At 42.8% G+C, this 11,037-nt stretch overlaps 1 long non-coding RNA gene across 1 annotated transcript; it reads left to right on the top strand.

Moving 5' to 3' along the window:
- Positions 1-1,182: 1,182 nt before the first annotated feature.
- LOC115899935 lies at positions 1,183-9,949 on the top strand. Its single transcript, XR_004059556.1, has 3 exons — positions 1,183-1,267; positions 8,255-8,287; positions 9,847-9,949. It is a non-coding gene; the product is annotated as an uncharacterized LOC115899935 (long non-coding RNA).
- Positions 9,950-11,037: the final 1,088 nt, after the last annotated feature.

The following is an 11,037-nucleotide window of genomic DNA, read 5'->3' as shown; positions in this document are numbered from 1 at the left end:
GGTATTCAAAGCACTGGTTTGAAATCCTGCCCCCTCCTGACATATATACACTTGCTATATAACCTTAGTGGGTTTAAGTAATTTATTTGACCTTCAGATGATGATGATAATGATGATGATTAGAGGTAGGGTCTTGCTATGTTGTCCAGGCTGGTCTTGAACTTCCAGCCTCAAGCAGTCCTCCTGACTCAGCCTCTTGAGTATCTGGGATTATAGGCCACTGTGTCCAGTCTTCAGATTATTAAATTGGTAGAGTTTTTTGTGAGAATGCAATGAGATCATACATTTAAGAGTTATTGGCTCATAGTGCATGCTCAATGAAAATGTTGAGTCTAATTAGAATAATGATTTTGCTATGGTCTGAAAGTTTGTGTCCCCTCCAAATTCATATGTTGAATTTTCCCCAAGGTAAAAATGTTGGGACATAGGGCCTTTGGGAAGTTATTAAGTTGGGAGAGGACAGTACTCATGAATAGGATTAGTGCCTTTGTTAAAGAGGCCCAAGGGAGCTCATTTGTCCCTTCGGCCAAATGAAAGTATAGCAAAAAGATGGCTGTCTATACATCAGGAAGTGGCCCTCACCAAACACTGAATCTGTGGGTACCTTGATCTTGGACTTCTGGTCTCCAGAACTGTGGGAAGTAAATTTCTGTTGCTTATAAGCTGTGCAATTTAAGGCGATTTATTATAGCAGGCTGAATGCAGGGAGATTTCTTCACTCAACCCCCCTGAGAAGCAGTGGAACAACTTGGTAGTTAAAGTAGCTAACAGTGGGAGCAGCCAGTTCATGTTTATTCAAATGCACTGCACCCACTCTCTCACCTCACACTTCTTTCAAGTCTTCCCATGTACACTCTGCCTTTCTTGAGATCAGATGCTGTCCCCTGTACTTGAGCACTCTTCCCTCACTTCTTTTACCTAGTGAACTCTTATTTTTATTCTCCAGGCCTCAATTTACATATCTCCAGCTTTCTCTAAGATTCCCTCCCTGCCCTCCCCAACCAAGCCCAGGTTACCATCTGCAGTGTGATCTCCTGCACCCTCTACGTGCCCTCCTTAGAACTCTTAACCCGCCGTGTTGCTACTGTCTGTCCCACACCTCTCTTTCCCACCAGACCTTAAGGAAAAGAAGGACCAAGCCTGGATGTTGCCAGTGTTGAATCTCCAGTACTCATTCCGGTTTTAGAAGAGACCAGATCCTCAACACATACGTGCTGGTTGAGGAAAGAGAGGCCTTCTGAGTACCACAGGAAGAGAGTCTAGGAAGGTGAGTACAAAATGGCGGCCACACTTTCCTCACAAGGGGGAAGAGATTCCTTGGCCTGCTGACCTTTGTCCCCTCTCCAGCCACCTCTGAAGATTCCATTCCAAGTCCTGGCACCATCAGAGAGTGAACTCTTTGATGGAGGCTTCCCACTCGCAGCGGAGAAGGCCCTCCCCTCCACCCACAGAAGGCCTGCTTCTCCCAGCTCCCCAGGCCTCACTCCTTGTGTGGTGCCTCCCGTCCATTTTCAGTCTGGGGCTGCGTCTGCTCTTGGAGTCAGGAGGGGAATGTCTGCGCCTTCTGCGGAGACACAGCGAGGGAACATGACGTTTCCCTCTGGCCCCAACCCCGAGCGTCACTGGTGTTGGCCTGAGATCAAAGCTGCTGTTCCATTTTTAACCTCGGTAGGGCCCCACCTCACCCTGAGCATGTGTTCCTGACATTTCATTGTGAGCCAGGGGAATAAACAGAAGCCACCCCCTGAGTCTAGCGAAGGACGCCTTCGGGGGAGCTCTGAACTCGGCGAGGCAGATCAGTGTTTTTCCCACCGAGGGCCCCCCTTGTGCGCTGCGGGTTTTCCTGAGCTTACATGACACCACCGTAAGGGAGATGGATGGCTTTATTTTTGTGCAGAACAAATGTACAGATGGTGACCCCTGACCAAAAAAAAGAAAAAAACTTAGTGTGCAGAGGCAAGGGAGGAGGAGGCAATGGGAGTCCATGTTGGCCTCTCCTCTCCCTATCTTTTCTCTTCTCCTGGGTCTCCCTAAAACGTCGCCAAAGTCTCCATCTGTGGTTGGTGGGGATATTGGCAGGAGCCCATTTTATTTTCAAATTATCTGTTCTTTGAGGTAAAAATAAAGACGTGCTTTTAGAATTTTCAAGCAATTAAAAAAAGATATGAGGAAGAAAGATGATGTCTGGTATAAATTAGAACTCAATAAATATTTGTGGAAGGAAGGAAAGAAAAAAAATCCCTCCAAACTCCACCACTATCAATATTTTGATGAGCATCCTTCTATATATTTATGTGTATTCCAACTACATAACAAACAGGATCATACTATATTCATATATAACATATTCATACTGTCTATGCACAATGAATACAGTACAATTGCTACTATAGTTACTATTTACTGCTGTATTTACATAGAATGATTGCTATGTATATGAACATCATACGTTTATATTGTATACACACATATAGTATTTACTACATTACCCTGTACTATACTATATTGTACTATAATATATGCTACAATGTCTTTTTTTTTTTGAGATGGAACCTCGCTCTGTTGCCCAGGCTGGGGTGCAGTGGTGCAATCTTGGCTCACTGCAACCTCTGCCTCCCAGGTTCAAGCAATTCTCCTGCCTCAGCCTTCTGAGTAGCTGGGATTGCAGGCACGCACCACCGTGCCTGGCTAATTTTTGTATTTTTAGTAGAGACAGCCAGGCTGCTCTTGAACTCCTGACCTCAGGTGATCCGCTCGCCACGGCCTCCCAAAGTGCTGGGATTACAGGCATGAGCCACCGCACCCCACCAGGATATGCTACTAGGCTTTTAAAAAGTGCCAGTAGCATGTTCCTATTGTACTCACATACAGGATCATACTGTTTGAGGTGTTTCGCTATTGGCTTGTTTACCATATCATGGACATCTTTCCATGTCTATGAATTTTAAAACAAATTCATCCCATTTTAAGGCTGCCAAGTAGCCATTTGTACGGCTGTGCTATCACTTAACCACTCCAAGAGAGTCACTTATGAAACCCCCACCTTAAAGTAAACTCCATACTTTTAATTTTTTTTTTTTCTCTTGTGACTCTGCCTCTCTGCTGTCTTGTAAGCCATATCCATTTGAGGTCAGAGTTTTCTACTTCCTTGACTGCAAAGTTGTCAGCATCAGAACAAGGGGTGCACATTTGCAGAAATCCTTTTGGATTTCTCTGTGGTGCTTTGGCTTGAAAACAGTCCTCTCCTTTCTGCCTTCACCCACCTAATTTGTTTCCACATTTGTTTTTTTTTGTGTGTGTGTGTGGTGGCAATGACTGCATCAGGCTTTAAAAGGATGGTGTCTGGAGATTCATAGCTTTTCAAAAGTTCTTTGTTTTTTCTGATGAACAGCCAGAACTAAGAAACAGGAAGGCATAGAAAGAACATGGCCTCTCATGTTCAAAGGGGCCAAATTCTTGTTCGACCTTTGACCTCCCATGAAACAGTTTCCTCATCTGCAAAACTGGGGAAATTATAATGAAGTCGCCTTGCAGTGTTATTATGAGGATTACAGTAAGTAAGTGCCCGACACACGGAACTCCTTAGCCATGTCAGCTTCTCTTTCTGAGAGTGGTGTGAGGCAGGAGAGGAAAGATTCTGGAATTAACCATATCTGGGTTTGAATCTGAGTTCAACCACTGTCTATTTTTTATTATTTGTTTATTTTTAAAATTCTTTTAATTTTTTTTTGTTTTTATTTTTATTTTTTGAGACAGAGTCTTGCTCTGTCACCCGGGGCCGGAGTGCAGTGGCACAATCCCGGCTCACTGCAGCCTCTATCTCCGGGCTCAAGCAATCCCCTCACTTTAGCCTCCTGAGTAGCTGGTACTATAGGCATGCACCACCATGCCTGGCTAATTTTTTTTTTTTTTTTTTAATTTTTAGTAGAGACAGGGTCTCACTATGTTACCCCAGTCAGGTCTCAAGCTCCTGGTCTCAATCTGTCCTCCCGCCTTGGCCTCCTGAAGTGCTGAGATTACAGACAAGAGCTGTGGTGCCTGACCCTTTTAAAATTCTTTTGTAGAGACAGAGGTCTCACTTACTATGCTGCCTAGGCTGGCCTCCAACTCCTGGCCTCAAGCAATCCTCCAGTTTTGGCCTCCCAAAGTGCTGGGATTACAGGCATGAGTCACCATATATGGCCTTCAACTTCTCTCCAGATAAGTGACTTAACCCCTCTAAGTTTCTGTTTTCTTTCTGTAAATTGGAGCTAAACTATTCATGAGACAGCAGAGTCATAAGGCTTACAGATAATGTCTGCAAAGGGCCTGGATCAGGGCACTCAAGTGGGAGCTGCTCTTATGATGCATTAGATTCTGACTCTCACCTCCAAACTTCAGGAAAAGCTTGAACTATCTTTTATTTAACATCTGTGGTCATGTTTTAGATGCCTATTTACATGTAGAACATGTTGGGACAAAATTCAGAAACTTCATTATAATCCTGCCTTTCCTATTTACTTCCTGAAAGACCTTCAGCAAGGCACCCTGGTTCCTACTTTTCTTGTTTCCCTAAATTGTTGATGCTATTTGTAATAAAAACACCACTGAATATATCCTTGGTACTTAACAGCTTACAAAGCATCTTTCATTATCATTATTCTATGTGAACTTTCCAGCTACTGGGCCAAGGTTTACCAGTACACATTTAATACATCAATATTCTATCAACTTCAGAGCCCCTTTCAAATATGTTTATTTTTCTTTCTTAGAAAGCAAGTTGTGGGCAAAGGGGTGAGAGTGGGTGTTAATATTTCCTGGGTTCTTCAGAGTACTTCCTTGTTCACCCATCTAGCATTGTGTAATTGATAGACATATACTAGTTACTGTACTACAATCTGAGGATAAAATAAGATACTGTCATGACTTTCAAAAGTGTCCTTGGTTGGACATAGTGGCTCACACCTGTAATCCCAGCACTTTGGGAGGCCAAGGCAGGAGGATCGCCTGAGCCCAAGAGTTGGAGACCAGCCTGGGCCCCACCCAGTGAGGCCCCACCTCTACAAATAAAAAAAAAATAGCCAGGTGTGGTGGCACACGCCTGTGGTCCCAGCTAGTTGGGAGGCTGAGGTAGGAGGTTTGCTTGAGGCTGGGAGGTCAAGGCTGCAGTGAGCCATAATCGTGCCACCACACTTCAGCCCGGACAACCGAGCAAGAGCCTGTCTAAAAAAAAAAAAATCTTTTTAAATGGGAAAGATGTACATGTACACTGGAGCATGGAAAATATTCTAATCAAGATGTGCAGGGTAAAGTTGAAATACTAATGAGCAGATATCTGGCCCTGGGGGTGGAGGCCAGTGTTAGAAAAAGTTTTAGGACAAGAAAAGTCTTGAGTTTATCTTCAATGAAAAGAGTTCATTTCATCCAAATGGGGCTGGCGGGGAGCAGAGGAAATGGGGGTCAGGAAGGGAGTTCGTGGAAGACAGTGCAGTGTGTTTAAAGGCTTGGAGGCAGGCCCCGCTATGGTGTTTTCAGGGGACTCCAAGAAATGTATAGAGTGGTATGTGGGGGCGAGCAGGAGATGAAACCAAAACCGTCAGCCATGGCCAGAGCTTGGAGAACCTCGTATTCCCTGTTGAAGAATCTGGGCTCTTCTGAGAGCCATGGTGGGTTTTACATGGGGGAATAGGATGGCTCAAGTTGTATTTCTGGATGGCTGGATTTAAGATGGTGACCCAGAGGCAGGATTCGGGCTGAAGTGGTTTATTTGGGATGTGATCCCAGGAAGCAATGGGAGGGATGGGGAAGTGAGATAGGGAAGGAGAGAAAACCAATGAAGGCTGCACTGTAGTGAAAGCTGCACCACCAGGGCAAGGGAAGCCCTATTCCTCCCTGTTCACACGCACAGGCACACATACGCATACACATGCCCTATTGGGTCTGTTTCTCTGGAGAACTCTGAAAAATACAAAAAGTCAATATTCTTTGAACGTAAGTCCTCTGAATACAGAAAGGGCCACATGACACAAACCTAGACAATCAGAATCCTGCACTGGCTCCTCTGCCCTTTGCATCCTTTAATCTCTCCCACTGGTGCCATCAGAACCTGCGCTGAGTCTGGCTTTGAAGAAGATTGAAGAATTGGGTTAGAACTCCATCTGATGCTGACCTGGCCTGACCTCCAAACACCGCTTCTCCCACTGTGCCCAAGATTAAGGAACTACCTCCGTGTTTGGGCACAGCTGTCCCACCTACCTGAACGTGCTCTTGTTCTTGTTTCTTCATAATTCATTCTCTCATTCTTTGTCTTGATTCTCCTTCCAGGATGCTCCCTATGCTGTTTTTTTTTGTTGTTTTTTTTTTTTTTTTTCTGAATATATAAGTAATATATTTTCTTTGTTGAAAATTCAGAAAATATGGAAAAGACTTTAGAAGAAAGTAAGTATCACCCATAACCCAACACTAAGCAGTAATAACCACCTTAACATTTAGGTATATTTTCTTCTTTTTTCTATGCATTTGTGTGTTTTCTTTAAAAATTAAGATTGTACTATATATATAACTTGTTTTTAAAATGTTTAATTTTTGAACACAGTGTTCAAAAATTTTGAACAGTTTTTGATTATTTAGCTAGTTTTACATGGCTAAATAATCAAAAAGTATAAAACTGTATACAGTGAAAAGTCTTGCTCCCTTCTGATCACATAAGTAACTATCATTTACCATTTAAGTTTCCTTAGAGAGATTTTGTTTTTTAAATGTTTTTAGAGATAGGGTCTCACTTTGTTGCTCAGGCTGGTCTCAAGTTCTGGCCTCGAGCAGCCTCCCACCTTGGCTCGCAAGGTGCTGGGATTATAGGCATGAGCCACTATGCCCAGCCCTTCCAGAGAATTTTTATGCTTATTAAAAGCAATTATGAATAATTTTCTTTGCTATACCTGCAAGTTTTTAATATAAATAGCATACCGTAGTAACTATTCTGCATCTTGCCTTTTTCACTTAATATATGTTATAATTCATCCAAAATCATTACATAAAGAGCTTCTTCATTCTTTTTTATAGCTGTCATTTTATAACATTCCGTTGTATGTATGTACCATCATTTATTTAGCCAGTCCCCTGGTGAATGGATATTTAGATTGTTTCCAATCATTTGCTATTAGTAACAGTGTTTGTATATAGATTATTTTGCCCTTTACTGTAGGATAAATTCCTAGAATTCTTAAAGGGTATGTGCATTTGAATTTTGATCGCTGTTGCTAAATTGTCCTCCAGGAGGTTATATATATAAATGCCCTCACCAGAGGCCAGGTGCAGTGGCTCATACCTGTAGTCCCAGTACTTTGCAGGCATGCTCCCTATGCCATTCTTAGCCCATGTGACTTTAGGCACAGTCTCAGTAATCAGGCAGAATCATGTGACTCAGCCTACCCAATGAGAGTTCCACTTCCCTATGGCCATGGTGATTGGTGCAAAGCTGAGAATGTGATCTAAGCTGCCACAGTCAGAGCCAATGAGGGGAGGCCCCTGGGTTTTCACTGAAACTACTGGAGAACTGGAGTTCTCTTTCTGCTGGGTTTGCCAGGCTAGTGGGGTATAAGGATGAAGCTGCCATCTTGAGGATAAATTCAATCTAGTAGAAAATAAAACTAAAAGATGGGGAGAGAAACTAAAGCTTAATGACATCATTTGAGTAGCTGAATTCAATCATACCAGAAAGCAGACAACTCCACCCCTAGACTTTTAAATTATGTGAATCAATAAATTATTTTTATTTCCTTAAACCCACTGAGTTGGGCTTCTGTCTCTTGCAAACATAGAGGTCCTAGCTAAAGCATTAATAAAACTTTTGGGGAATAGCCCTGGTTTTCAGCAGCCTCAGGTTCCCTTTTTCTAGGGGATGAGAATCTGGTATGTTGGAATCTTGAACCATCCAAATAATAACTGCTGCAACCTCAGCAACAACTACCATTTATTGAGTGCTTCCACATATTATATCACTAATTACATTCCTGGGCACTGTTTTTATTAATTATTACTATTATTATTTTGAGACAGAGTCTGGGTCTGTTGCCCAGGCTGTAGTACAGCGGCATGATCTCGTCTCACTGCAACCTCCGCCTCCCTCATTTTATAAATGAAGAAATTGAGGCTTAGAGAAGTTTAGCAACTTGACCAAGGCCACACAGCTGGTAAATGACTTAACAACCAAACTCAGGTCTGTCTGTCTCTTGACTGCAAGGTTGATCTCACTTTTCATTGCTTTCTTCCTTAGGAATTGCAAGCTCCCTGCTGAATGGACAGAGATGTGAGTTGAACTTTGCTAAATACCCATTAAGCATCTGTAGTGTTCCTTCATTACCAAGGTGTTAGGTTAGGTCAACAAACAGACAAGAGAAAGGTCATGCTGTCACTCTGTGCTTTTCTCCCAGCCTATCTACTGGAATACCAGCCTTGCTTGGAGAATGGCCTGTTAGATGCTCTCCTCATCTTGGGGTTTCTATATACAATCTTATTTCCTGCCATAAGTGGAATCTCCATTATGAGGGCTCTAGCAAAGTCTGCCCCATAAAGCATGTGCACATAAACTCTGTCTCCTGAGCCCCCAGAATCCAGACTATCAGGTGGATTTATCCAAATATCTCAGAAAGCTTTGAAACATTAATCCATTTGCTCCTAAGTCCTAGGTAACCACATACAACAAAAATGGGGAAAGGGCCCTATCTTGTGGCTTTTCAAGATTAAAGATCTTAATAGCATTGAGTGGTGCCCAGCTATTGAGGGGCCATTTAACAGAGCTGCTGCACCAGCAGATGCAGAGTTAAATACCAGCGTTGTGTCCCTAGATCAGTAGTTGCAATCAGAGATGTTAAAACCATTCCAGTCTTAAAAAAAAAAAAAAAAGAGAGAATTCCCAGTCAGGCTGGTGTTAATGGTCTGCTAATAGTTTTAATGACTGTTTCTACAAACTTGCAGAATGCTTCTATTCCTCAGTTTGGTTTTAGCTGCCTATTTTGTGTGCTCTGGTTGGGCAAGGGGGAAGATAAGGGTGTGGGAGAATGTACCCCTGGGAAAAATGGGGAAATATTAAATGACTGATTCCCAACTGGTCTCTCAGAGAATACCTCATGGTTTTCTGAAACCTAGAGATTGAAGAGAAGGGGCTGAGATTCTCCATGTGTGGTCTAACGCCAACACCAACCTGAGAAAACATACTAGATTCCCCTAGAAACACTTCCAAGAGGTGTAGTGTAGCTGAATCGGAAGCCTGGATTAGAGACCCATCTCTGACACTGGCTGGCCTTAGACAAATCATTTATTTCCCTGAGCCTTGGTTTCTCCATCTGTTACAATTAAGCTGGATCAGTGGTTCCCAAATTCCATCTTTAGAGTTTCTACATGAGAGCCACCTGGGGAAAAGGGTGTTATAATACAGATTCCCAGACCCCAGCCTTATTCAGTCAGAATCTACAAGCCACGGCCTATGAATCTGTATTTTTTGCAGGCTTCCCCAGAGGATTCTTAAGCAAGGCCAGGTTTGGAGACTACCAGACTAGATCAACCCACAGTCCCCTCCCACCTTAGCATTCTCAGAGAACAGTTTGGGGACATATGTTGGGGTTTTCTGTTCTCTGTTGGAAGAGAGTTGCCTTGTTGGCTTCTTGGCTTTCTCTGTCTCACTCCTGATAACTTCTCCCAGTTTCACCCACCTTTAAACAGAAAACATTGTGGGTGTCCTGAAGGGAAATAAAAGCAATGAAGTCTCATGTTTTTGGTTTCAAGAGAGAACTTTACCTTCCGTTCTCACAGTGATTGTTTTATGGGCCCTTAGTAAGACATAATCCAAATCAACTTTCTTAAACCCAGCTACGTGGAAACTATGCTGGAGAGTGTATAGGCCCAAAGAAGAACCAAATGAAGAGTCTCTGGGTTATAGAAGAGTCTACAACACAAAGAACTAAATGAAAACTCCGTTGTCAGGCTGTTAACTGCAAATGGCACCACAGGTAAACATTTATTGAGCACTTACTCTGGACCAAGAACTTCACATAAATTATTCCTTTCCATCTTCCCGTCCCAAGAAGTAGATGCTATCATTTCACTCCCATTTTACATTTGAGGAAGTTGAGGTACACACAGGCTAAATTATTTGCTCAAGTTTCCCTTGTTTGTGAAGTGCAGGAGCTGTAATTACAAGCCCAAATGGATGACAAAACAACCCTTTGTGTAAAAATAGATAGTTCATGCACTGTCCAGAAAAGTTTAGAGGGTGTAGACTCTAGCCTTTAATTCCCTTTTTCTAAGAATTGTTGTCCAAGGAAAATAAACGGAACTCGTAATAGCTCATTGTGCTGTTGGCCCTGCCATCTCGCATGTCCAGCATTCCGTTATCCCACCTGGCAGCTGCTCCCTTCACTAAAGGGAACTGGGGACATTAGCAACGGAATATTTTTTTTTTTTAATTATAGAAGGGGGATTGTTTAGACTGATCCAAGGGCCATAACATGGAATCATAGAGTGACAGGTTGAGAGCAATTTTGCCAGACCAAGAAAGGACTGATTTCACGATTATTTTGGTAATTCTGCTACCCACTACGTTTAACATAATGCCGAGATTTATAGTGTCATGGGAACTAGGTGGGATTTGATCACTCTTGGCTTCAGTTTACCACCGACCAGAATGCATGCCACATTTATTTAGCATGTCACTTTTGTGCAAAGTCCCAAATGGGGGAGAGCAAAGCATGCTGAGCTGAGAATCCAGGCCTTTGTTCTCTATGTGGATGAGACCAACCACCTACTATCATCTTAATCTTAGTTTTTCCATCTGTACAATGGGATGATTGGATTGGAAGATTCCCAAACTGTTTTCAACTCTGACATTTGATTTATTTTGATTCAGTTCATTCAACCAATAGTCACAGAGCAGCTGCTCAATGCCAGGCCTTTAAATGGGAACCTGGGGACACAGTAAAAATATCAATGGCCATCACTCTTGGTTTGTAGGTGGGTGTTTGATAGGGCCAAGAGGATGGGACAGGGAGCAAGACACCCACC

Source organism: Rhinopithecus roxellana, chromosome 10, assembly GCF_007565055.1.
Source record: "Rhinopithecus roxellana isolate Shanxi Qingling chromosome 10, ASM756505v1, whole genome shotgun sequence".
NCBI classification, from domain to species: Eukaryota; Metazoa; Chordata; class Mammalia; order Primates; family Cercopithecidae; genus Rhinopithecus; species Rhinopithecus roxellana.
This window is presented reverse-complemented; position numbering and strand designations above follow the sequence as displayed.